This window comes from Rhyacophila brunnea, unplaced genomic scaffold (assembly GCF_057557595.1).
Source record: "Rhyacophila brunnea isolate RB1 unplaced genomic scaffold, BYU_Rbru_1.0 scaffold_1, whole genome shotgun sequence".
NCBI lineage: Eukaryota > Metazoa > Arthropoda > Insecta > Trichoptera > Rhyacophilidae > Rhyacophila > Rhyacophila brunnea.
The window spans coordinates 32,528,388-32,554,767 of record NW_028232751.1 but is presented as its reverse complement, the minus strand read 5'-3'; the positions used below and the strand labels follow the sequence as shown (position 1 = coordinate 32,554,767).

At 33.0% G+C, this 26,380-nt stretch overlaps 1 protein-coding gene across 1 annotated transcript in view; it reads right to left on the bottom strand.

Annotated features, from left to right (window-relative positions):
- Window positions 1-26,380, bottom strand: part of LOC147079686 (LON peptidase N-terminal domain and RING finger protein 2) — a 235,771-nt gene that overhangs the window by 193,182 nt on the left and 16,209 nt on the right. The window contains exon 2 of the mRNA XM_085943281.1: window positions 19,923-20,007. The gene's annotated coding sequence lies outside the window, so the exon portion shown is untranslated. The remainder of the gene's footprint in view (window positions 1-19,922; window positions 20,008-26,380) is intronic.

The window sequence follows — 26,380 nt, the reverse complement described above, 5'->3', positions numbered from 1 at the left end:
TCTTCTTTCCGCTGCGGCCCTGCCAGCTGCATAGAAAAGCCACTTCTTGGGCAATTCAACAGTCTCAACGCTACCAACCCACAGTGAAGCATTAGTACATACAATGAAGAAATATTGAAACGGCTATCCACGTTTTATGCAACCACCATTCTGCTTTGCTTCACTCTTTGGTTATTTAACATTTTTCGAGTACCTAGTGCCGTTCACAATAAATATAAATGCCATAAGATTTATTCGCCAATGCTTAAATATTATGTATGAGTATGTTACATCTTGTAATTTACTTTAAGTAGATCCAAACTAAAATAATGAGTGGTAAATGCTGATACGAAATTTATTGTAAGTAACATAATTGGGTGCGCACAGAAACACAAGAATGAAAAAAATATATATTAATTTAGGATTAGGTGAATGGAATATTACTTCTTCTTTGTCAGGGCCTCATAACTGAGGATCGTGACCGGGATGTTTGACTGTCACTTCATTGACACTTCCCCATTTGTCATTTTACGACACGCAAGACATGTGCAAGTGGAAATCATGGATTGGTGAAACCATTTGAGGCATACAACGTTTGGTTTAATAATCTGACGTGACATACAAAAACCCAATATTGCGGAGAGACACAGATGGACACCAATCATCCATAGGCTATGTGCCTCCGATAACCATTTGTAGATGCGACAGGTCGCAATAACTCATATCAGTTATATCTGTAGGCCAGGTGTTCATTGCTAGACTAAAAAGTGGCGTGACTGAGTATGAGGTATGTACCCGGAAACGTGCGGTGTATGCGGTCGAAGCTACGAGGAGCTATAAGTATTAGGCGGGCCAAATGCAGAGTCAGTAGCACATGCTAAATTTTGTTAACCTCTCCCCCTTCTGTTGTCTTAAAAATCAAAAATAAATTGCTCGATTATATGTAATTTTTCATATAGCGGTAGTCTGCTGATGACAAATGAGAAAAGTACTGTATTATAAACAGGGGGTTTAAGGATAATCTGCCAAAGCAATTGGAAGGCGGTAGCACTGGATCTGTAGATAAAGAAAGGCGAGGCCGAGATCCGCTAAGGATTATGATTATAGTGACAAGTAATGAATATTATTTTTAATTATACTGAAAATCAATGATGAATATTTTGTCAAGTGTTATATATACCTATTCACAAACTATTCGACAGCCTTTCTATAAATAAGAATGATAAATAAACGATTTGTGGCAATTATATTAGAGAACAATCATGAACTTGAATGTAGCCTTCGAGCAGGAAACCAGCCTGAATTGGCATTTATAAACATGTTTTGATTACGTGAGCTCGCGTCAATCTATATAACGATACAATCTGAGTGTTGTTGATACCTAGGTAGTTATAATGAAGTAATAATACATTCATTTTATGCATACATAAAGCAACAGATGGTATATTCATAAAAACAATACGATTTTACAATCGCATTCTTATTTCTAGGGTCGTGTTTTGTATGCGATTTGCTAGGTATATGGAGTTTCAATAAGAAAATGTGATATACTTAATAAGTAAGTAATGAGTAGGCTTAGGAGTCTTAGGTTTTTAAATATTTTTTTTGAGTGGATATAAAATATCTATCTGTCTTAGACACTTTTGAAACATTTAAGCCCTATTTGATGGCACCTATTTTTAAATATTTTTGGATAATTACATATTTTAGGTTTAAGCACATATTTTCACATAAACACAAAAATTAATTAACACAATAATACTAGTAAACACAATTGAAATGTTAAAATCATCTACATTCTACAAAGTCACTAAGTAGTGGAGCAAATTAATATTTCAAACAATAAATACTGCTGCAAAAATAAAAAAGTGTTCCTGGACCAATAGGAATAAAAATAAGTACAAAACTAAATGAGTCGCTTAGAATCATAACTCACATATTCCAAAAATCAAGTTTTGAGATAATCGCTAAAAACCAACAGAGCACTATTTTTTGTAATTAGAAGAACAGTATTGAACTCCCTAGAATATTAATGAGTGAGAGAGTCGAATAACTTTTTTTAAAAAATATATATATACCTAATACTCCTAACGTTGCAGACATACAGCATACTATGAGAAATAGAGCTCCCCGATTGGTTAGGAAGACGTTGGTCACAAAACTCTATTCTTTGAAATATACGACATATTACACCAACAATGAACTTTGTCAACGATTTTCACATGGTTTAAATTGACTTTTAATACTCAACTATTTTTCGGTATATAGATTAATTCATTTAGAATCACTTGGCATATTTAACTAAAAAACGACAAAATTGCAATATGTGAGTTATGATTCTAAGCGACTCAAATAGTGTTTTTAAATAAAAATACTGGACTTCAAACGCTGCAGAATAAATGTTTAAAATGCCTTAAATGTTTTAATTTTGTCTACTTCAGAAATAGTTTCATTTACATACGCATTAATAACATCTGTAGAAGTGGAAAGAAGTTTTTCCATGTATACAAATTTGATAGGATCAAATCGTCAAAGATTCACTTTCGAAATTTTGAAGCATTATTTTATTATTTTAAAAGCGTTTTCTGTTTGTGAATAAATAATAAATTAAACTATTGAAATATATATGATTTATTGCAAAAGTTACAAGTACATACTTAAATTTTTAGAACCTATTTTTGTTTTTTAGCACATATTTATGAAATTTTAATAACATATTTTCCAATTATAATATCTACATATTTTAGGTACCTGTTATTCATTTTTTAGCACCTAAAAATCCTAGGCCTAGTACTGAGTAGTGACTAAATTATCTGTGACTAATTTTGTATTGATATATTAACATATAGAAAACTTCTCATCTGTTAACAATTTTAAATCAGTGAATACCATACAGTATTAAAATAATATTCACATATCATGTATTGCCAAGATATACACTGACACATGAAATAAAATATGAATGGACGGCCATTACATATTTCATATACAAAACATGTTCAACGTGCACCTATAACAAAGCATTGACATTTTAATACAAATGTAGCTTTCAATAACTGCCTATGAAAGGACATACCGAGGTCAATAATTATCGTAGATAGGTAACCGATTACACAAAACTATCATCACACGTATACTATAACAAAACGTAAAACAGAAAAAAAGTGTATAACTGCCATATTTCAATGCGCCAACGAACATAATATTTTTGCCTCGTCATCAGATGTTATAATATTATGAAAAGCTTAATAATATTGTCGATGTAGTTATTACTCTCCTACATTTCTTTTGCCTAGTCCAGACCATCGTAGTGAAGGCCTCCGACTTCCTGACTAGCTCAGGCACTTGGAAGTTGAGGTTCATTAATGTGGATGAACAGGCAGGACTCTCATAGACGTGGAGTAACCAAGAAGTTACGGTAGAGAAAGAAAGTCGATAACTCAAGAAAACACTGGTTAAACTTCATAACTGGTATATTATCAATGTTGTTACACAATTTAACTTATGGTCACCCTTTATTCAAAAGTTTATAATCAAATGTCAATGAAATAATGTTTATATGTAACTAGATTCTGGTTAAACAATCACAATAAGTCGAATGTCAAAATTATTTAACGTCTACAAGCCACAATTATCCAAAAGGAAAAGGTCTAAATTGTTCGCATCCGAAATTCACAAGTAAATTATGAAAAGTGATTTATTTAAATCTCGAAATTCAAAAAAAACATTTGAAAACGTCTGATTTATTTATATCTCGAAGTCCACAAAAATAACCACATTTATTACTAATTAATTAAAAATTAGTTCGAATATTATTAATTAATTATTTTAAAATTAACTCGATTATTATTAACTAATTATTTAACATTAACTTAATTATTTCTAATTAGTTATGCAGACGAGATCGCGCGGGTCCCGGGGCAACAAAGCGTCGCAGAGACGACCCCCTGAATCCACAAGCAGACTGATATCGGATTTTAGAATCTTGCCTTTTTATTCAGTTAGGGGTGGTCGCATTTCTTTTTCCGACGCTCGATCTTTTCTACCCTTATACCTATTCACACCGATACCGCCATATGATACACGTTTATATAAGGTTGACGGATGTCAATCTATCAACCAAACATATAGTGATATCGATGTACATAATATGATTAATATTAATATTACCTTAATTACATTAATTACCATATCGTCCCCGTTCAGGCAAAAGTCACCAACCCTAAAAACATAGTTTTGAGATATCGCAATTTGAAAGTTTGAAAATGCAGGAAAAATCAGATTTTAATGTTTTTAAGGTTTTATCTACATTAAATTATTTTCTCATGTCTTCTTAATAATTTCTTTAAGGTAATTTTACTTTTTAATGCTAATTAAAACATCTGGAAGGTTTTGAAGGAGGCAAGGTAGCTCAATTATGGTTTGGTGACTTTTGCTTGTTAATAATCTGAACAATGTTAGCCAAAAGAAGGATCAGTAAAACTCACCATCCATAGTATAGTGACTTTTGCTTGTATATTTATAACGAAGGATTTATTTTTTTATATAGTCAATAATGTCTATTCACCTATAATGACTTTTGCTTACTAAGATTTTATCGAAAGTCATTTAGTGAAAAACAAATAATTCGCATTTAAGCAAAATTTTACTAACTAATGTACCGTGGTGACTTTTGCATCTTAAAGAACATAATTTTACGCTTCGGGTGACATACTCAACTCAAAACTGCCATTTTCAGGGTTGGTGACTTTTGCCTGAACGGTGACGATATACTATTAACGCCCGTCCATACGTCTCGCTTTATTATTTAACTAACCCATTGCATATTACATTACATTAACCGTTATATTACAATTTTATATTACCAATTACCTTACAAGCCAAATCATATTTTACATTTAATCTACCTTAATTAACCCTTTACCTAAATTTATATTTAATTAAAATTTATCCCTATTACCATATTACCTATATATGGTCTGTGACCGACTTATCTCCTCCACAGCTCACCTTGAGAGGTGGTGGGACCTGACAAGTTAAACTGTGGGACTCATTTCATGTTTCGGCCATGTTTGGCTTTATCGAGGGGCGTCTATCGTATATCCAGTGGTCGATTTGGCTATGGAGGTCAGACCAAAATGGTTGGGTCTCCAACTACTCTACCAGGGGGGCACCTACTCAAGGCCTGAGAATTGTGTTCGCGTCAGTAGGTATGTGAACATTGGTTTCCATCCACGGCTGATTATGAATATAAAAAAAATATCCTTATAGAAATGTTTGAAAACTGGTTTTTGATATTATTATTTGTTTACGTACAGGTGTATCTTGATCTGGGCCAGGCATTAGAAATAGAGCCGCAAACTCGCGTATTATGTACATCGATTTTTTTTAAATTTCGTCTGAAAGACCTGTTGGTAAACGTCAATAATTTGATAAAATATATTAGGTATTACAATAAACTAAGTTTGATAATAAGTGAATCTATTATCTTATTTTATTATTTTTATTTAGTACAAACATACGTACCTACTTTATGGAATGTGGGCCTTAAGGCATAAAGCCCACCAAAAAAGCGTTCGGTGCGCTCACTACTAAGTAGGGCCCCTCCCACCCGAGCATTACCCTTCACCTATGTAATAAGGGGCTCAAGGAGCACAAAATAATTATTATTATCAGCGTCTCTGATCTCATAACAAAACAATAAAAATATTATTAAATTTCTCGGGGCTTGTAATTAATATCGGACACGCAATAACTAAACAAAAAGTTTACTGTTCTTAAATAATGGCTTCTCGCCCGTCTGTCGACGACGCTTCGAGGAGCGTGATTTTGCTTGCCGTGTTCAATGAATGGACTACGTTGTATTTTCGTTAATTCGTCCGGCTGAAAAGCCACACAACGGTGACTCATGGGGCAGGCGGTCACAATGCGTCGTCAACTCTAGTGTGCGCTGGCGTATTTGATTACGTTGTATTTTCGATGATTTACACGCCACTTGTGAAATTTTGCGCGAGACACTCGCTCCGTTAAGTGGGTTTTACGCCTAAGTGCTGCGTGTTTTTGCGATTGGCGCTATGATCCCGTAAATGAAGTTATGGTACAAAGAAAAAAAACTAATAAAAACAACATTCATACAGTGTTGCCATCCTTTTTCATGTTAAATATAAGTAATACAAAACCTCAAAAAGGTAAGGTAAAAAATATTACTAGTAGGTATATCTTTGTACGCGATATATTTTTCATTTCGACCTTAAAATTGTTGTTTATTTGCCGTTGCTGACAACCTACCTGCATGCTGTCCATTAGTATCCAACTGAATGTTTATAAAACAAAGTATTATATTTACATTAAATTTGTATTAACTTCGCCATTGTTCACACTGATCGTTGAACGGGTGCAATTTTTTTTTACCATGGATACATGCTCTTGCCTTCTCCTTTCCTCCCAGGCGGATTCGTTACGAAAAATCGCACAGATGTAACAAAATTTCACAATTGTAGCGCGGCCGTTAGAGACTTCAGTCGGCCGCGAGCGGTATTAAGTAAGTATTAACAAATTTCAAGCTTTTTTAAAATTTTTCATTAAATCTCAAACAGAGACAAGTCGTTTATTTTGTAGTCTTGATAATGTGCATGAGCAGTTTTTATTAGGTATGTAAGGTAAGTTTACTTCGTCAAGATGGTTTAACGATATTTCATCTGAAAATGATGTACTCTTACAATTAATAATTACAAAATATATTTCCACCTTCAACACCGTTTTAGAACATTTTTTATGATAAATGTAGAGTTAGTTGTCACTTCATGACTAATCCGTAATATATTTTATTAAATATATTACCTATTTATTTATTACGACATATATTAATACAAGTGAATATCATTTGATCTAATTTAATGCGAGGAAATCAGTCGAAGAGGCATATCAGTGCAGTAAAAAAATGAAAAAAGTGCAAAGTTATAAAGCGTAATATACTCTATGAATAAGTAAATAGTCGTATAGGTATAATTCGTTAGCAACAGAGATTGAAAATTTTTCATTCGAATTTGGACAACCAGCATTCAGAGAATCAGTAGGCAAAGCATGCATCCATGTCTAATAATTTTAGCCGTCAGGGTTTAAGTAACCATAATCTGAGGGGCCCAGAAGGCCAATTCTTGAATGAAGCAGTATTGCCGGTTGCACAACCTAAGCGCAAACCTACTACAACGAAGTATATTAAATATCAACCGGTGGTGTCGGGTACAGTATGCAATTTAGTATACACGCTTTGCCGGTAGAGGCGCTAGTAACTATCCGTTTGACTTTGACATATTATTAAACGTCAAAAATTTGTACGTAGTGAGCAGGCTGTTATTCTATTTTTTCTATTACCGCTGAAAGTATTATTTTGAGTTTAAATTCTCACTTAAATATTTATTGTGATTTTGTAATACAGAAACACACATGTTTGTTTGCAAAATACAACGGAAATTCCGTGTTGTAATATTGTTATATTGTAGACGTAACTAGCCTGTTTAAAGATTAATTGGCTACGTACTTTAACAATGAATGATTTAATCATGCAACGTTAACAGTAAGTACTGATTAAATATGAAGTCATTACCAAAATGGATAAAAATGTTATTTAATTTCTATGACATTCACAAACGATCCATTTTGACATGTTTACTTTCTATCTTACTCTAACGCATGGACATGAGGTATAAGCATGCTGAATGCTTTCTCACTCGCACGTATTGATGTCGTTCGAAGCTCTACACACTCAATATCTCCTATAAAACTAAAAATTTTACATGCTTCAGTTAAGCGGTGTTTTTACTGCTTCGTTCGTGAATTGCCCTTCAGGGCTCCTTTTTTCTCTATGCTAGCAAACCTATGGCACACGTTTGAAGAGAGAAAAAATACATATAATAATAATAAATGACAAATCGCATTGTATATAAATAGCAGACAAATACTTTTCAAGAATAAACATTACGTTTAATTTAAATATATTATAATTGGATAAGTAGGTCCTTAGACTTTATGCGTCACATATAATATTATCATACTAACATCATCAGGCGGTGGGGGGTGCCGTGCTGCGAACCTTTAATTTTGATCGATTTACAATGCTTGAGACCACTGTAGCGACAGAATGCCTAATCTGATCGGAGCAATTCTCATGTCAATTTGTGCGATAAGAACCAAACCTATTAATACATTAACATGCGATTTCATTTCTACCCACAAAAAATGACTGCACCAAATAAAAAATAAAAACTTGGTAAAACTAGTAGTAGTAATTCCGGCAGACAGTTTCAAAATTAGTGGACCGATATGTATTACGTAACTGAAAAAAGTGATGAAGCTATTATATGTTTGCTATGGTCTATGGGTGGTATCTAGAACATCATCATTTTTTTTAATAGGATTTTTAAAAACAATTTTTTCGTTGTGAAAAAATGCTCGGCACGTCAGAAAGTTGAAAAATAATATTAGGGAAATTTTGGCACGCGTACATAAAGAGGTTCGCCAACCCTGCTCTACACCATTTTCATCCATTTTAATACATCAATGGTTTTGGCGTGGATATTTTTCGTTTTACGATTGGACACAAATTATAGTCATTAATGTCATTAGCCTACATCAGCGGTGGCTTATCTGTGGCACGCGAAAGAATCTTAGATGAAAACAATTTTATAAGATTAATTTTCATTTTTTTTTACAAGTGACAGTCATCATTGTAATAATATGAACACACATTTGGTTTCAATGGTTTCTCACCAGTAAATATTTTTTTGGTGTCAATGTTCTACAAAATATGCATGGTAGTCACATTTAAATAGATTTTCATTGGAGCGTTTTTGAGTTGTTAAATTTCTAATAAAACAGGACGTATCTAATGTAAATCGCTTGTCATCAGTTTTTTCAATTCTGAAATGTATTTGTTGCAGTTTTGCTTATGTATATTATGTATTTGATCAAATATTCTGTATTCTGCTTGTATAAAAACAAACATCGCATCTGAGGTTTCTTGAAAAAATTGAGGATTTTTTTGAAAACAAGGAAATATGTTCAAAGAATAAAAGATAAGTACTTATACCTTTCGTTAGAAACACGATGAACAATATAATCTCAAGAACTCTTATAAAAAAAGAAAACTTTTTTAATAGCATTCTTAAAAACCATTTTTTCCCTCATGAAAAACTGTTCGGCATGTCTCACAGTAGAAAAATAATATTTGGGAAATTTTGGCACGCGTACATGGAGAGGTTCGCCTACCCTACTTATAGAGTATAGGCTTACTATCATAGTGTCATGACTGTAAGTAGACGTCGTGGTGATTTTCGGAACTACAATTCTCTCACTCTTTCGGGTATTCAAACTCGACCCCTGCTTCCGTCCTTTACTGTAACAGTGCTATTAGATCTCAATTGCGTGATATTGGTTGTATAATACTGATCAACATATAATACGTTTTTTAGAATACCGTTTTTTGTAAAAAAAAAAAAATGGCAAATCAAGAGGCACCTTCAATGCTTAGGTACTTTACACTATCTATAGTAATGGATTAATGATATGATATATTTACCATTATTTATTATTATGGTTATCGACGTTTAGTGACGATATTGGCGAACTACAACTCTTTCACTGTTTCTAGTAGATATTCAAAACCCGACCTATGCTTCCGCCCTTTACATGACCAGCGCTATTACACAACCATGAAATTTACATCTAATACGTTTTGTGTAATACAGTTTTTATGATAATTATTGGTGATTAAGTAGAATTTTTAAAAATTGAATTCTATATTATACGAAGTGGTATAATTTCCCCTATGTAAATTTACTACTACAATACACATGTATATAAAATTTATTTTCGATAATTTCCTCCGGCGTAATTAATTCAGACGGGTACCTACGTACGCCCGTTTGTTACATTATAAATATATATTAATAATTATGTTGTTTGGATGTGAATATTTTGACAGTTGTTTTGAGTTTCTGTATGGCCCGCGAACTTTAATCGTGTTTCTGAAAAAAGTTAACCTTTTTCTACATTATGACACCTTTTTAAAAATAAGATTTGAATATACATAAATTGGAACGTCGAGAAGAAATCTGTAAATTTTACAACACTCTTTTCGGACAAATTTGAACAACTTAAAGATTCTGCTTGAAAATGTTGGTTATTTTTGGATCAACCTACCTACATAATATTATGCGAACAAACATATTTTTCAATTATGAATATAATTAAAAACTCTTTACGATATCTAGCATCCAGTGGCGCACCCAGGATTTAATATTGGGGGGGGGGGGCAAGGAGGAGAATGTAAATTAGTCCCATAGGCTCTTTTTCTTCTTCACAGCCTAATTTCTCGTTTATCGATCTTTTGTCTATTGCACTCGGTGTACCTATACCATGGTCCCCACATCCTGAAACGGGCCCTCAGGCTAGGATATTTAGCGGGCCCCCTACCTACCGCTAAGATTAAAGGCAGTGTGAAACACTACATTAACGTTTTTCAAATTGTGTTTTAGTTCAAATTAAAACTTAATTATACAATTAAATTACTTATACAGTGAATTATTGGCGATTTTTAATACATCTACTTTAATACTTTGGACGCAGAAGACGCACACGGCGCGTAATGACCAGGCGGCCGATCGATGTAATTAACGTGCATTTTAAAGGGGGCAATTAAAATCTCATTATCTATTCAGCAGCGAAAGCGTTAATAATGGAGCTGTCGAGTATCGACACATAATAATCAAAAAATATATTGCACAATTATATAAGTAATTGAAAGTGTTCGACTTTTTACTATTAAAGCTAATTTATGATGTGTGTTTATCTCACTTATCTGGTCAACTCGACTAGCCGGGCCCCCCACAGCCCGGGCCCCCAGGCTAGAGCCCTGTCAGCCCTCCCCAGCAATGACCTACACTACTCCGGAATTCGGGTGGACACCGAGAATTTTTTGACAGTTCCATTAGGGATTGGGTTTCTAAAAAAACCTGACATTAGTGTATCGAAATTGTTGTGTTAGAAATTAAGATCAAAGAAATTTTTCTAAAAAGGGTGCCGGAGAATTATTACAAATCATTTTTTTGCCGTGTTTTTATTTGTCTAAGCCCAAAGGTATAGTTTATTGGCTTTCAATTTCAATGTTTAAAATCATCCTGATAATTTTCATGTTTGGGGGGTGCCAGGGCCAAAGTTTAAAGGGTTTAATTAAGTTTTAATAACTAACCAAACCATCTGTAATTAATTGTAGTATTATTTCAATGAAAACAAATACGTATGACTGACAAAGTTTAGTGTGCACTATTTATGGTAGATCTTAACAGCCTACCTCGACCCTTCGCCACTGACTTATGGTGGCACGTGCATTATACGTATGCAGATCACCGTGAACTATTGCATTGGGAAAAAATGGCCGTATAGCATTGAGATAAAAAAAAATGACGCGTTGTTCGTGGAGCATTTCACCATGAAAGAAGTTAAATGTATGTTGGAAATGCCGCGATTGTTAGCAGACTGTAATGGTCCAATTTTATCAGATTTAACAATCAACATACACTTGACAATAATTGTTGACATGAAATATCTGGTTACAAGTTACAACGTTGTCATTAATAGATATTTGATACATACGAGCACCTACTTACTAACCTACTTTTGAATCATTCACAATTCTAGATAAATATAATATTATACAGTATGATTGTATATCTCATTTACTTACCTATTTTCTTCTCTCTACTGGTGATTTTTATTACTTACCTATTTTTTTTTTAGTTATTAGTGCTTTATTTATACATTAATCTAATCTGAATGCTATACGACCATCTGTTTCCGATCAGCGCTCGGAATGGGGCAGAACGCCCTGGAGCACCGTTCCGGTTCGTGAATTTCTCGAGAATACGTATACGAATACGAATATACGAATACGAGAAATGTCTTCTTGAATTTTCACCTCGCTTAAAATAATATTCATATAGCATATTTTGAAAAAAATGTATTAGGCTCTCATAAGATCCTGCAGGTAGATTGTTTTTAAAAAAATGGCAATGTCTTCTAAGATTTTCACCTATCTTAAAATAATATTCATATCGCATATTTTGAAAAAAAAATATCAGGCTCGCATAGAACCCTGCAGGTAGATTGTTTAAAAAAATAACAATTTCTTCTAGAATTTTCACCTAGCTTAAAATAATATACATAGCGCATTTAAAAAAAATGTATTAGGCTCGCAAAAGATCCTGCAGGTAGATTGTTTATGAAGAAATGACAATGCCTTCTACAATTTTCACCTATTTACTACGCTAAAAATAATATTGATATTCCATATTAAAAAAAAAAAATATTAGGCTTTCATAATATAGATAAGGTAGATTGTTTGTGAACAAAATATAAAATCATCATAATGTTCTATTTTTCAAATATTATCGATGCACTGGAAAAAATGTATTAGGCACTCATAAACTTATGTAGGTATATATTGCTTTATAATCAATTAAAGACAATTCGCTTTTGATTATTGTTTAATAGTTAACATGGTAATTTCTTTTAGAATTTTCGCATTCTTACTAAATTTAAATAATGAATTAAGATATTTTCATACTAGGCGAATGTATTAGGTTCTTATAAAATCCCTGTATAGTGTAGGTAGTAGATGATGATTTATGAAATACAAAAGTAGGTGTCATGATACTATTTACTTTAGTCTACATTCTTATAAATGCACTGGAAAATGTCTAGGCACTCATACAACCCAGGCGATGCTTTTTTTTGAAGTTATACTTATATTGGCGCGTTTAGGAAAACAGATCAGAGTGTATTTTTCGCGTGTGACCAGCCGCGATGTAACACATATTTTTTATAATTTATATTGCATTCTGGTTGCGTAATACTTTGAAATATTTATCGCTGTGTTAGGCAGAATAAAATAATTTTAAACCAGCGGCACTCAAATAAGGGCCTTTTTCTGACTGTGTAATTTAACAAGATAATTAAAATAGTAATAGTAAATAATATTAATAAACACGGAATTAAGCAACAAGATAATTTTAAACCAGCGGCACTCCAATTCAACTTCTTACCAATAAGAAAAACAAATAATTTGGATAGTTCGATGAACCAAAGAAACACTTTTATTTATTTTGTGAACCTGATTCTAAATCACCACACCAGAGCTAGCCGAAGAATCTAGGTTACAAGTTTTGTTTTTGTTTAGACGCCAAAGAAGAATAACTTCTAACGCGCGTACATAAGTACACACACCGATTTTTGCAATATTTTTGTTTGTTTGAAACTAAATACTGTAATCTAAGCTCAAATTTTGTGGTGTGAATACGCAAAATAGATGCGATATGGTTGTCTGTTAATTTTGATCTTAAGTTTGATTTATTAATGCTCATTGTAGAAAATGTTTTTTCACAAATATAGGTACTTCCAAATAAAGAAGCGTTTTTAACTATATTTGGATATACCTCAAGTAAAAGTCCTTTGTAGAATTCAATTAAAATCTTATCATGATAAGATGTTTTTTTACTTCCACGTTCTCTTGCAAATCTATTTATTAAAACTGCATATTTACGGAAACAGCGTCTGTTTTACATAAAAAGGGATCTTGAAAAATAGATCCTTAGCAACCAAGGAATTTCCAGACGCTACATAAACATATTGAACAGTATATACAGTGATGCTACAGCATGCGTGAAACTCCACAAACGTTCGTGTAAATTCCCCATTAACAAAGGTGTCCGCCAAGGTGATACCATTTCACCTAGACTATTCACCGCTACTCTTGAGGACTTCTTTAGGAAACATGATTGGGAGGAGAAAGGTGTTCCAATTAATGGGGGGCACCTCAATCACCTGCGCTTTGCAGATGATATTGTTATACTCTCACAAGACCCAAAAGAGTTACAAGGTAGAATGCAAGAACTCGCGGATGTCAGTCAAACGGTCAGCCTAAAGATAAACGTCTCAAAGACAAAAGTGATGAGGAACTGTTTTTCGGACCCTGCTATTATCTCTATTAATGGCACCCAACTCGAACAAGTCAGTAGCTACGTCTATCTAGGACAGCAGGTGTCCAAAGACGGAAGCATGCACGATAAAATTGCTCGCAGAACAAAGCTGGTATGGAGTGCTTTCGGACGTCTGTAACGACGGACTGTAACCGGACGAATAGTTTCTTCAAGAGTGACCTACCATTATGTCTTAAGCGTAGGGTGTTCAACCAATGTATGCTACCCGTGCTCACGTATGGCTGCGAGACGTGGACCCTCAATACGAGAGATGTCCAAAGACTAAGAGTCGCACAGCGAGGCATGGAGAGGTGTATGTTGGGCACGCGAAAGGACCGTAAGAGAAATGAATGGGTTAGGAAGTAGACAGGAGTACGCGATGTAATAGACGTTGCCAAACAGCTGAAATGGAGATGGGCGAGGCACATTGCTCGCCGAAAGGACGGCTGCTGGACAAACGCCGTCATCCAGTGGTACCCAAGGGGCACGAAACGGCCACAGGGTCGCCCTAAAAGCCGCTGGATTGACGAACTGGTAAAGTTCGGCGGAAATACGTGGCAGCGAACGACACAGGACCGAGAGAGTTGGAAGAAGCTTGGGGAGGCCTTCATCTAGCAGTGGATTGACCCCGGCCGATGATGATACATAGTTCATATCACAGAATAGATTAATAAATATCATTCCGATAGTCTATTCCCCAATACATTACATTTTGAAGCAGGTTTTTGAATGTATGAGTGTCCTACGAAAATGAACCAAACATTATAGACGTGCAATAGTGTGTGTTGCAACCTTCAATACACCAATATTGAATGAGCGTCAATGCATACACCGAGAGCAGTTGTCAGTATTTGACGTGTGACATTCTTGACACGTCGTGTTTAATTTTATCTCATATTCTTCCACACTCGCGATCGGTTGCCCGTTACTCCACACCAGCACCGTCTTTAGATTAATAAAGCCTGAGCATATCTTTTTGCACAAGCAACGAGTGGTCCACTGTTTAGCTGTCAAAATCGGATCCCAGATTGCTTGACATATTGATTCGCCCTTTCTCGTTTCAAATTGAATTATACAAAAATCTCAAATCAAAATATATTAACTATCAGTGTTATTTATAAATTATAAATAATATACATTCCTGTTATTCATCACCAGGTCAAAGTCAGACTAGTATTTCACACAAAAACCGGTGGTAATATCGATTTCCAAAAAATATGTAGCATTGATCTATGCATTACATTTGTAAAAGGTGTGTTAATGCTAGTGTATTATTTATCATGTAACTTTATTTTACTTTATTCAAATCAAACCATTCCCTGTGTGAACACGACAGACGCGTCAGTATAAGCACTCTATAGAACAATGACAGGTCATCCATAGACAACAACGAGAGGGGCGGAAAAAGTAGGACCAGTCGTTGTGAATGTATCGGCTTTCTACTTTAGTCGCCAATGTCCACACTCAGAGTTCCCTGATAGAGTATATGCTTCATAACTTTGCACTCCAGCTCTAGGATGAAAATGATTTAAAATATTCTAAAAATATTTTTTTTTACATGTATTGTTTGTCTATTTATTTATTAGTAAATAATATATTATATTAATACAAGTAAATATTATTTGATCTAATTTTATGCGAGGTAATTACGCAAAGAGGCTTATCAGTATAGTAAAGAGTGCAAAAAAGTGCAAAGTTATAAAACGTTTACTCTGGCAACCCTTCGATATGCAGTATTAACTAAATAAGCCGTACAATTTTATAATATTAATGGAAGGGGTTGCATTATTTTATTCTGCTTTAGGGCGGCACTTTACCTAAAGACGTCACTGTGTCTATGTGCTTGGTCAAACGGAATCTTTGATGGAATCTACTATTGTTATTGAATATAAACAATTATAGTTAATTACAGTGGCGCACCCAGGATTTATTATTGGGGGGGGGGCGAAGGAGGAGAATGGAAATTAGTCCCATAGCTCTTTTTCTTCGTCATATAAATATTTTTACATAATTTCACAATACACGGCGATATATTTGTACAGTTTATCCTAGTTTTTATTAAATTGGAGGCATGGTGGCGGTAACCGTTGGGCGTGTCATCAGCGACTGGCGGATTGGAAGTGAACAGCAACCATGCTGGACATGTGTACCTAGTATGCTGAAACATTACTTAAATAATATCGGCTGTGCTACCCGCTTGGTCTAGAGCAGTGTTTTCCAAAGTGTGATACGCATACCCCCTGGGGTACGGGAAGAGTTTGGTGGGGGTACGTGCTGCACCGGGTTATGGCTACGCCTGATGCAACAAGCATTAATACAACATCCATGCTAGAAGGTTTATCGCATGCGGAAGAAGAGCAATTGTTGGAATTATTAGCTTCAGACGGATTCTTGCAAAATAAATATAAGGAGTGTACTTAAACAGCATTTAGGTTGCAAATGCAACATGTGTATCCAGTTTTAACAGAGATATTCCTGAAATACATTGCCTTTTTCAACTTCATATCTATGTGAAGTTGCTTTTTCAGCATTTGTAGACATTAAGTCAAAAAAGGAACAGCCTTTGGGTGTGGAACCGCATCTCAGATTAAAATTAATAACCAGGGAACCAAATTATGATGATCTGTCGTTTCAACATAAATAATTTCATCCTTCTCATGGTTTATAATGAATGTTATTTTTTATAATATAACTTTTATTTATATTTTATTATGAATGAATTTTATTTTTCGTTTATTATTATTTTGTTTATGTACTACACAAGGAATATATTTTGATTGTTATTAAAGTACTTATATGCATTTTTCTTTGACGAGGAGTACTCAGTGTTACGAAAATTATAGAAGGGGTACACAGATGTCGAAAGTTTGGGGAACACTGGTCTAGAGAGCTACAATATTTATGCCGAATTCCACCGAAAAAAATGTTCTTTTGATTTACACCACCACCGTAGTGGGTGTAGTCGTTATTTTCGCCGAATGTTTATCTCAGATTTTTGGTTTTTTAATATTGAGGTTTCAACATATTAATTGAAAATGGACAAAAAAGTATTATTGCTTTTAAATTATACACTACCTACTCAATACAACACAGCCTAATATCTCGTTTATCGGTCTTTTGTCTATTGCACTCGGTGTACCTACACCATGGCCCCCACATCCTGAAACGGGCCCTTAGGCTAGGGCAGTGGTCGGCAAACTGCGGCTCTTTGGCCCCTTGAGCGCGGCTCTGCCACAGATGCTCTCTGCCATATTTGATATGGCTACAAAGAAGAAGCAAAGAAAATGGAAGAGGATAACCGTAAATGTAATGTTGAATAGACCGAGACTTCGCGTTTATTCAAAACTTAAATGGCTTACCGACCTTTATTTATGTGTCGGGAAAAATTAGCGCATTCAAATTTAGAGAGATACTACAACTAAAAACTCGTAATTTTGCGCTAAATATTCTGTCGATGATGCAAGGAAGAAAGCAGATGAGGAGAAGAGTCAAGAAAAATAAATTTCTGTATTTAATTAGGTACTGAATAAAATCTTTCAACAATGTTAATATTGCAAGTTTTGTGATTAGTAAAAAGATTTCCAAGAGAGGAAATCAAGAGTAAATTGAGAAATCGATTTATTGATGAGAACCTGGAATCGTGCTTAAAATTAAATCAACAACATACGAACCTGACTTACCCAAACTTTACAAGGAGATGCAAGGCCATTATTCACATTGAGTTTGTCAGTCATTGTCATGATTCAATTTTATGGATACCTGACTTACAATTTATTTTTTATTAATAAATAAGATCATTATTACGTATGATATTCAGTTTTATTCAGTGTACCTACCTATAATTTAATTAGGACCTAAAACTTTAACTTAAGTTTATTAAGTAAATTAGCAGTGTACCTACTTACTACCTACGCATATAATTTCAGTTTAAGAAATTTGGCTCTCACAAGAAATCTCAATCGTTGTAGGTACTGTTGATATTTGGCTCTATTGACTAATGAGTTTGCCGACCACTGGGCTAGGGTATTTGACGGGCCCCCTATCCACCGCTTAGATTAAAGACAGTGTGAAACACTACATTAACGTTTTTTAAATTGTGTTTTACTTCAAATTGAGGGTACTTATACAGTGAATTATTGGCGATTTTCAATACATCTACTTTAATAATGGAGCTGTCGAGTATCGACACATAATAATCTGAAAATATATTGGACAATTATATAATTTAAAATGTTCATAGTCATGAAGTGTAATAGCGCCGCAGGCGACTTTTTTTACTATTAAAGATAATTTATGATGTGTGTTTATCTCACTTATCTGTTCAACCCGACACGCCGGCCCCCCACAGCCCAGGCCCCCAGGCTAGAGCCCTGTCAACCCTCCCCAGCCATCACCTATATCACTCCAGAATTCGGGTGGACACCGAGAATTTCATTAGGGAATGGGTTTCTAAAAAAACCTAACATCAGTGTTTCGAAATTTTTGTGTTAGAAATGAAAATCTAAGAAATTTTACTAAAAAGGGTGCTGGAGAATTACAAATCATTTTTTGCCGTGTTGTTTGTCTAAGCCCAAGGTATAGTTTATTGGCTTTCGATTTCAATGTGTAAAATCATTCTGATGATTTTCATATTTGGGGGGGGGCCAAGGCCCCCTGCCCCCCCCCCTGGGTGCGCCACTGCTAGCATCACTGATGAACATTTGCAAGCAGTTTTAAAAATCTCAACTACAAAATGACCACCTGAAATTTAAAAAAATGTTGAAATATGTAAAACAGTTTCATTCTTCTCATTAAATTGTTGGATATTAGAGAATTATTAATTCTTTTATGTTTGGTTGCGCTTTTTAGTGGACTGTAATATAGGATGATTGTGTATGTGGATGCAGGGGGAAGGCTGCTTAAACGGGAGTCGATCCAGGCATTAACCTTGATTTTGTTCGGTGTTATGGCTGGAACAGATCCAGAGTCATGCACTTACGCACTAGAAGGCAAATGGTTCTAGTTATCACTCGCACGGTATACAATTATACATATGAATGGTGATGAAAAGTTTCTATGAGACACCCTGTGCTGGTAACACGGCTTGATAGGTGGTCTAATTAACACTAAGTACTTAATGAGAATCGAATCGAATTATTGCATGGACTATGGTCACACCATAGCAAGTTGTCTCTGTCGTAATTTACGATTAACTGACTTTTTATCCCTCACGGCCTCCCTAAGCGCCTGGATGACAACAATAAATGAGGATTAGAGGTTGGAGGGAAATATTGGGATGAGGGCGACCATAATTGACCTAACCAATGTTGAAATTCCGTTTTCATGATAATAAATATATGTCTAAAATAGTATTCATTTTATCATTTTATATTCCTAATGTGGCCCTTCATCTAAAAAGTTTAAAGTAAAACAAAATAAAAAATGTAGTAAGAAATACCTATCTAATAAATATTTTATGCCTCAAAATGAGTTAAATGGCCACCCTGCGTGAACATATAAATTTAGAATTATATTATGATTATTTTTTATAAAAAATATTATATTTTCTGTAATATTTAATATAATGTAACGATGCATAGTATTCTTTTCATGTGATGACTTTACCAAATTAAGATACTTAACTGTAAATGATGAATTATTATTGAATTAATTTATTTCATAATATTGATACTACCTAGTAACCGAGGGTACTTGATGAAATTCGAATTTAAATAAGTACTAGTGGATTTATTTCATTTGATATAAACGTCAGTAATGTAAATATTTATGTGCAATGTTTTGTACGGTTAATTGAAATTAAAATTAATTGATTTTAGGGAGTAGTAGATATTTACTATTAAAACAATTTATAAATGTAGTAGAAAAACATATTTCAAGTAGGTACATAACTTAGATGTGTTAAAAACTTACCAATTTTGAATATTTTCCGGGCAGAATTTTCAATCAAAATCAGATTGAGAAGTGTGTATTTTATAAATGAAGACCTATCACTTAACTGTAAAAAAACAGAAATAAATCATTAATATAAGACAGTCTTTTATATTAAAAAATTACAATTTTAACGTACATGCTATTTTATAATAACCCAACGAATTTCAGTATTTGTAAATATAGCAATTACATGGTTCCAATTAAAATTATAAATATGGGTAGATACCAAAAAAATAAATCCAATAGTTCAACTTAACCACTATGATTATTTTGAAAAGCGAAATCTTTGATAAAGAATATTTTAAAACAGTGAGTGAATAAATTAATTAATGGTGCACTTATTTTTATTAAAAGAGGATGTTAATTTTTATTTATGATGAAAGTGTCAGCATATTTTTGGTAACTTTACCATAAACAATATTTTAAAGTAAAATTAACATTCTTCTTATATCTACTTAAATAAACCAAATATATACTCATTCAATTATCCTTAATTAATTGTAATTTTTAGTAATTTGACGATAGTGATAACAATATTGCCCAATATGACATTATTTTAATACACTAAAGGAATTCTGAAAAATAAATAATTTTGCTAAGAACTGATGCCAGATTAATAGGTTGCCATAAAAACTTTTTATTTCAAATATTTAATTGATTTGTTATTAAATTCGTTAATGTTTTTTTTTGTGAAAACACAATAATAATATAGTATCTGAAGGTAAAAGTCGGTTATCTCTGCTTTTTGTTAATATTTTTCTTGCTTCTCGGTCTTCTACTACTTTTCTTATTTATATTATTTTATATTCATAAACTATCAAATCTAGTGCCGTTTGTTAGTATAATACCCCGTTTACACGTGCATTTATTTAATGCTGACAGTACGTATTATCATAGCCATAACAAGAAAATGCACGTGCAAACGCGTATTATCGTGCAAGCTCCAAGATTGCATGCGTGAAAAATGTTTAGAAGTTTCACGCAATAATTGGCAGTTGCATGGCGGTGCGCATGCGCAGTTGCACGGTAGTAGCGGATCTGGTGGAAGAAATACGAACTACACTGCATAAAATATTTTGACGTTTATCGATCATCTACGAACGAACTTGTCAAATGGCACCATACTATATAAATTAGTCCATTATGAATGACAACATCGCGTCTCGCTTACACTTAAAAATGAGATTGCAGAAACAGTCAGCACTGTTACGTGTAAACAACTATATTATCGCGATAGTTTTCAATACACACTAATAGTCCATGTGAATGCATACACATGTACAGCACTTGGAAGTCGATCGCGCAGGGTAGGTTATATTCATCAGCCACATCAAAAAATAAAATTTTCGACCAACGACTTAAAAACGACTCTTTGGTAATGTAATGTGTCTTAGTTTATATTATTTCGCCATTTGATTTTCCTGATTTTTAATGTTTTCAAAGAGACTATCTCAAAATATCGGATTATGGAGGAAGCATACTTTGATACTGATACCTTTATTTACAGGTCTTGAGGTCAAGTATGTTTTTTTTCAACACAAGTAATTTAGGTAATTCAACATGGGAGCGTGATAATTAAAATAAAACAAGATTTATCAAAATATGCAGATGAAACCGGTTCTCATCGTCATTTAATTATGTGGCTTAAGTATTACATAGGTATTGCGTTTTATTTTTATTATTAAAATCTTTTTTTCCATAAATAAGTGATTGATTAAAAGGATACGTAACAATTATTATTTTTTAGAGTTTTTAATGATGGTCATTAAATATCTATCAATGCATTTATTTTTATTTTTACAACTCTAAATTTAATGTTATTGAATTAAATCATATTTACTGTAGGTATGGATATGGGGCAAATCTTAAACGCTATCAATTTTCATAAAGAAATGACAAATAACCATTCAGTTATTACAAACATTTTACACACCATTAAAGGAAGTGAACGTGATTGATATTCACAATACTTTTGACTGAGGTACGTGCTATTTTTTTTTTAATTAAATGCTGAAAAAAGACATTTCCTGACGTCAATTTAATTATTTTGAAGCCCTGCGGTACCCTGCCGATTACGGAGTCCTAGGATATATCCTCTTTAACTATATTGTAAGCCCAGTCATGTATATATTTTTACTTCTATATCTTTTAATAATAAAATATTACAATGTGGAAAAATAAGTATACTGTAATTAACTAATAGTAGTCATACATAAAATAATATATTACAATCTAAGTCCTAGGATACAATATTGTAAATGCTAATTAGGTATTATTATTGTCAGCTTTAAATTATAAATTAAATTTTCTTGGGGTTTCAAATTACTTACAGCACACCATATTTGGTTAATACACTCTCACGATATTATATTATATGAAAATACATCAGGTACATACTCATTACTTATATTGATTAGGACTAGATGTATTATTATTTATTATACTATGAAAATATTATATGTACGTCACTTAGGTACGTATAACTAGCATCTATATTATGCACTACCTATACATTATTATCCATATAACTAATGGACTAGTAGTTAGTGACAAATATTATTATGGCAGGGATCGTCAACGTGCCCTTTCGTCTTATAGTGAAATGCACAGTCACTCTAATTATCTAATGGGAATCTAACTATAACATGGAAAGCATGGAATATAATTGAATTTACTGATGATTCAGTTTTTTAATTAATCAATACGGAATAACAATATTTTTTTCATTTAATCAGTTCTTTTGAAGACGATCTAAAAAATATTTTTGAATAAGTATGTTAAACGTTTAATATATGTTGTTTTATAAATGTATGAGTACCTATACAGTTTTATTTTAAAATGAAATCAATGTTTTTAAGTACCTTCATTGCAACAATGGAATATTCAACAAAAATTGGTCGCCTTCGAAATAACTTAATACCTATTAACCTATACAGTATTTTAATGATAAAATAACACTGAAATAAAACGAGGACACCGGCAAACGAATGCACATCTTATAATGGTGTCTTTTAAAAATACTAAATAATTTTCCTTTGATTCTTTAAAATTATAGCTGCACATGTTTTAGGATAGATAAATACTTGTAGATTAAATGATTAATTAAAAATATATATTTAATGCGTGCTTCGTATTCTGTAGAAAGATGCTTCTAGCTGCGATACTTCCCCTTTAAGATTTATAAGGCTACTACCTATAATATTATTATGTACCTAGTCCCTTTTATGAAATTCACGATTTATTTCCGCACGGTCACTGTGTAAACGTAAACGTAGAATGCGAAAAGTTTCATTTGTTGTGCGGCAGCTTGGTGCACTAAAATCCCCTTTCGCGCTTTCTTGTTCATTCCTCTTGCCTTGAAAGCATTTGACATTTCTTATCTTTTATTTGTGTGAGCTATATTAAGCCATAATATATACGTGTTAATAATGCAAAAAACCGAAAAGTCATAGGGAGTGGTAGGAAGATTATAGGTCTTACCTATTGCAAAGAAGAAAAACGAAATATTCGGCCTAAATATTAAACAATGTTATCGAAAGAATCGCGGCGATGACAGAATAAATCATTTGACATATCAATGTTGCCGTAGGTTTAAAAATCTTCCCACGTAAGTAATGGAAAAGAAATGTCATTATATTTCGTATTATTCTGTTATTATCAAGTTAGTAGGGAATAATATTTTTCAATCCTGTCAATACTCTCATAATACTTATATATTATGAACGCAGTCGCCGAGCCTCAAGTTAAACTTGTTGCATTCCACTATAACAGATAACAATGATATAACGATACAAGTTATTGAATCTGACCATTGATTGTTTCTTAGGTACCTGACTGCAGCAATGAATAATTCATCTTGGCAGTCAGCCCCGTAATGTTTATTCACTATATACCTATTATATAATATTAGGTTTACAGTTTGCAGGCATATTTTAACACAATTAAAAAAGTATTATTATTTAAAAAATGGTAAACAAATTAAACATTACTGGACGAAACAATGTGCACATAATGACAAATATTTTTCTAAAATGAATATCATCAAAACAAAAGAAAGAACATTATTATACTTTCATTAAAAAAATGATTTAAGTACTATTAAATTTACTCTCAATAATTGAAACTCGTTTTGATTTTCTAATAAATTCATCGACCACTGTGGGAATGCAATCGCAAATCCATTAGTGATATTATGACAATAGGTACTAGTATAATAAATGGCGATAAAAACGCAGGGTCCATTTTACTTCGGTTTGGTGGTCGTGATAGACCTGATAGTTTTTGCCAGTTACTATGATAGAGTAGTGCAGAGGCGTTAAATCTTTTTTTATAAATAGTGACACACCAAATATATGACGTCCACCTATGCGAGACAACTGTATAAGTATCTTAAAAGAAAAAAATACAACGAAAATATTCCAAATTAGGTACCATATAAAAAATATACTATAGAGCAGGGATGGCGAGCCTATGGCATGCGAACGTTTTATTTTTAAGAAAGAAAAAAAATACGAAAGAGTTTTACAAATAAATATATACGAGTACCTACATAATATTAAAAAAACAATGACGACATAACCAAGCGTATTTTAATATTATTTTTACGAATAATATTTACCAATCGATGTGCAAACGGAAACGACGAAATTCATAAATGTAAATATATAATTTGATAGGCCGGTCCTTAAGCTTGGTGCGTCACACATAATATGATCTCATTTACCTAATCAGGCGGCGGAAGAAGCCGTGTCGTCAACCACTGGTTTTAATCGATATACAATGCTTGAGACCAATCAGGCAATTAAAAATAAAAATATTCATTCAACAAACCTGATGAAATTTTTCGGCAGTCATTAAAATTCAAACAGCTGATTGTTATTTTGCCTCAAATATAATCGCTAAAAACGAAAGAAGAAAAGAAAAATGTACGAAGGAAGTGTGGTTGAAATGCTTCCACGATCTCTTTGATCATTAAAAAAATATTCAAAGAATAAAAGATAAAGAAAGGCTAGAAACACGGCAAAAGATAGAATCTCAAGAACTCAATTGTAATGTACAAACTTTTTTAAATAGGATTAAAAAAAAAATCCTATGAAAAACTACTCGGCACGTCAGACAGTCGAAAATAATATTTGGGAAACTTCGTTTAGTTTAGAGCTATGTTTGTCAACTCTTATGTATGATATTTAATATTTTTCTGTAAAAATAATGATACTATTATATTTATTATAAGCTACATACGCAGGTACTTAATATTTTATTCGTTATTATGTACTTAGTATGATCCTTGTGACTGATGCAAACTTGCAAGTTGTTAAATGCCACGTTACAATGTTAGTTGTCAGCGATAAACTAAGATATTAAGTATACTCTATTCATAACAATATCAAGATGGATACGAGTTTTTGAAAGCAAATTAATAACCCGACTACACCTAGATTCAACAATATATATATAATATGGTGTAGAAAATGCAGTATAAATGTATAATATCTATCATATCACTGAATGAAACTTCAATATCCTTATGAAATTATTTAAAATGTCTATCTTGTATTCATACATTATTACATCTAGTATTTTCATCTTGTAAATATTTCAATTTCAATGATCGCCAATGGCAACATGTCCAAGCTAAATACGCTTACGTGCGATACAGCCACTGCGCTGCACTCATATCTCAGACTATACTCAGACTCATAATTCCGGTTGTGTCAAATTACACTGAGTTGCGGTGATACTTTGTGAGGTGATGGTTATATTAATTATCTCGGAAAATAAATCAACAGCATTTTTTTCCCCCTTTTATTTTACGATGAATCGATCAGTAAAGATTTCAAATAGATAGCAGTAAGTAACAAAAAGTTTTTTTTTATATAAAGCACATTGTATGGAAACATAATGCTTCAGATGGATTGAAAAAAAACCCTGTATTGAAGATGTCGTAAAATGGGGAAAAGGTTTGGTGCACAGTACACCGACTGGCGGTCATCCTAAGATGAAAGAATAGCTGTTGTAATTTCGTGAAAATCTGAATAAAAGAGACCTAATCTCAATAGCAAGAAGAAATTAATTGCAGGAGGCATATTATTGTATTCGGTGTCGCGACACAACGGTTGAGAATCGTTGGTGTAATAGTAATGGCACGTCGTCTTCACCTCGATAAATATTTCAGTATCCAAAAACTATGCGTAAATTTGTGTTAGGTAAATTGTTTATATTTTTAGGACCGTAGGTATAGTGTAATCCGTTTGAAGACTTGTGCTGAAAATATATGTCGTACCAATCCAAGAATTTTGCTATTATATTATATAATAAAGGGCACAGTTATCGAAAAAGATATGAAAATATACTTCACGATACAACGTATTTGTATTTATTAATAACAGATTTTTTAATGATAAGAAAATCTCTTAATAATACTGTCGCTATGATAT